Here is a 3,743-nt window from a genome sequence, read left to right as displayed (position 1 = left end):
AACCCACTTAACCAAGTCATAGCAAAACAGAAACCAGATAAGGTTATACCTAAGAGAACAAATTCCTTTCGACAACAACTCTGTGAGGCATATAGTAGAGACATTATCATTCCCATTTTACTGGTAAGAATACTGATGATCAGAGAGTTAAGTAACCCTCATTTCAGTAGCACCATTGGGATTCAAGCTGAGGTATTTCTGAGTATAAATCTTGTGCTTTTCCCACCATGCCAGGATGTTTCTGGCCACCACTTAGTCACCAACCTCCTTGCCCCACTGTCCACCTCTGACCTGATTGCCTAACCAACCATCTTCTGTGTTGGCCCAGAAGCCTATTCCCAGGAGCCCCTGCTATGCTTAGGGCATGGCACCAAGAGGCAGTTCCAGGGTCTCCTGGAGCAAAGAAATACCTGATTTTCTTCCTTGTCCAAATAAGCTTGTAGCCTGGCTTCAAGCCAAAAAGAGGGACAAATATTCACCCTACACACAGAGGGAAAAGTCCAATAGATGCCCAACTTTTTGTAACAATACTCTATGTAGTAACAAAAAAAAAACCAAAGCAAAAACCCAGAAGCAAAATGAGTACTCCTCAGTTTGAAAGACAGTATAGCATAGTGGATAAAATGCTAGGCTTGAAGTCAGAATAGACCTGGATTCAAATCCTGCCCCAGATACTTTGTAACTGTGCAATACTGGGCAAGTCATTTAACCTCTCTGAGCCTCAGTTTCCTTATCTGTAAAATGAAAAGATTGGATTCAATGGTTTCTGCTCCCTTCTAGCTCTAACCTATAATCCTGTGATTGAAGAATGAACCCAGTAATTTGTGGCTTAAGAATAGAAGAGAAAATTATCACACCATAAGAAAAGAATGCAATGGTTTCAGAGAAACTTGGAAAGACTTGGATGAACTGATGCAGAGAAAACCAAACAGAACCATGAGGATAACTTTACCCTATTACATCAATTGTATAAAGGAAAACAATACTAAAAGATGACAGATTTCAGATGAAAGTAATGGCCAATCTTGATCCCAACGGATGGGTGTTGGAACATAGACTTTTGCCTTCAGTAGAGAGGTGGCAGACTACAGGTACAGAATGTGGCATAAGTTGTCAGATTTGGTCAATGCGATAATTCCACTGAATGGTTTTTGGCTTTTTTGTTACAAGGGAGGGTTCTTTGGGATCCAAAATAGCAGAATATGGTCTGGAATCCAGATGAACTCTCCCAACATTCTTCTCCAAACAACTTTAAAATAATGCCTCAAGTCAAAATTTTGGAGCAGCAGAGCTGACAAAAAGTCAGAGAGAGAGATTTTTCTAGCTGAAGACAATTTGGTAGGTCTGAAGGAGAGTTATGTAACACCAGGATGCATATAGGCCCAGAGCATGGCAGGTACACCAGCAGTGGGCCTTGGAGGCAGCTGAGACACCAGCAACAGCATCTGCTTTGGGAACTCTCAGCCCAGGGATGGGAAAGGGGTTGAACAATTGGTCAGAAAGAGATTACAGGGTACCCTTTACTGGAACTGGGTACAGCTGGCACTGATTAGAAAATCTATTGCCTGTAAATAGTTCTGGGCCACAGTTCCAGGGCAGACAGGATCTCTTGTGGTTCAGGAGAGCCGGGGTCCTAGTCACAGTTCCAGGGCCAAGAGGAACACTAATACTTGTGGCTGCAGTGGAGCAGAGTCTCTTCCTGGTAAATATCAGAGCATAGACCAGGAGAGTAGTGACCACACCTCTCCTTAGATCATACCACCTCAAAAGTACTGAAAATTTACAGACCCCACCCAAACTAACTCAGACAACAGCAGAAAGAAACAGCCTGAAGCCTGGCACGGTGCCTCCCCATCCCCAGGTGAGTGGAGCTCAAATTTAACATAAAGTTCAAAGTGAGGAAACAAATTAGGAAAATAAGCAAACAATAACAACAAAAAGGAGTTGAGCATAAAAAAGCTACTACAGTGACAGGGAAGACCAAGACATAAAATCGGAAGAAGACAACAATATTAAAACAGCTATGAGCAAAGCCTCAAAAAAGAATGCTCATTGGACCCAAGGCCAGAGAGAATTCCTGGAAGAGTTAAAGAGATAAAAGTGGTAGAGGAAAAATTGGGAAAAGAAATGAGTGACGTAAGAAAATAATGAAAAGATTATTAACAGCCTTTTTTATTGAAGCATAACTTTGTAAAGATTCTCTGATGATGATGATAATAATAATAGCTAACATTTATGTAACATTTTAAGGCTGACAAAGCACTTTACAAATGTTAATTCATTTTACCCTCAAACAACCCTAGGAGGTAAATTCTATTATTACAGATGAAGAAACTTTACAGATGAAGAAACAGAAGGAGATAGAGCAAAGAATTATGGAACCTATTTCACAGATGTGTGAACCAAAGTATACCAATCAAAAAAGATGACCCGGCAAGTCAGTAGTAAGTTCCGCATGGAGATCAAAGAGCTCACTGCTTCTGGTTCTATTTCTTTTCCTCCTCCTTTCTGTCCCTAAGAGCACCACCCCAATTGGGAACCCCTGTTAAACAGGTCAGGTCATTCAATATCCTGTGAAAACTGCTTCATGCTTACTCCCTGATGCACTTCACTGTCTCCCCTGCCCACTAGGCATCCTCTGGATAGCATTAATCACTGTCCCCTGTACCATAAAATAAAAGGACAAAATGAGGCATATGACAGTGACATCTGCAGCATGGACTTCAGGTGTGCCACAAAGTATGCAGAAAATAGAATGTCAGAGCTGTGAGGGCCCTTAGAACGCAGAATGTCAGAGCTGGGAGGGCCCTTAGAACATGGAATGTCAGAGCTGGGAGAGTCCTGCCAGAACTGAGAGGATATGAGTTCAGAGCTGGAACAGATTTTACAATGCAAGGAAGCAACAAGCATTTCTTAAATGCCTACTATGTGACAGGTACTATGCTAAATAATAGGCAGAGAAAGGGAAAAATAGTCCCCTCCCTCAAATTCACAATCTAATGGGGAAGACAACATGCAAACAAACAAATATATATATATATATATGTATATATATATATATATACATATATATATATATATACAGAGAGAGAGAGAGAGAGAGAGAGGGAGAGAGAGAGGAAGAGAGAGAGAGAATTGTAGATAATCACCAGAAGAAGGGTACTAGCATTAATGGGGATCAGGAAAAGCTTGCTTTCCCACATCTGCAAGAATGTAGAAGGTGAGATTTTTAGCTGAGATATGAAGGAAGCTAAGGAAGCCAAGAAGCAGAGATGGAGAAGGGAGAAGGGGGAACATTCCAAACACAGTGGACAGCCAGCCAGGAAATAGGTGAGGAGTCTGGAGACGGACCATCATGTTCAGGGGCCAGCAAGGAAGCCAGTATTACTCAGTCCTAGTCTGTGGAGGGGAGTCGGGTTTAAGAAGATGGGACACTGAATATCAGAGCTTGGAGGGACCTTAGCTGATTCTTTCATTTTCTGGAGGAAGAAACTGAGGTTCACCTCACGTAATTATCCAGTTATAGAACCAGTATCTGACAATCACAGTGGCTTCCCAAAGGCTCTGTTCCGGGTCTCTTCCTCTTTTCTTTCTTCCACTGGGCCATCTCCAGACTTTCTCTATATCTGTATCTCACCACTGGACCCAGAGGGCTCTGGAGATGAGAGGGAGGCTGGTGACTTTGCACAGCCCTCCCTCTCTCTAATCCAATTCACTTGCAAGTCATGGCATCACCTTCCTGA

The sequence above is a fragment of the Trichosurus vulpecula genome, chromosome 2, assembly GCF_011100635.1.
Source record: "Trichosurus vulpecula isolate mTriVul1 chromosome 2, mTriVul1.pri, whole genome shotgun sequence".
Classification (NCBI taxonomy): domain Eukaryota; kingdom Metazoa; phylum Chordata; class Mammalia; order Diprotodontia; family Phalangeridae; genus Trichosurus; species Trichosurus vulpecula.
The sequence above is the reverse complement of the archived record's forward strand: the minus strand, read 5'-3'. Positions refer to the sequence as shown.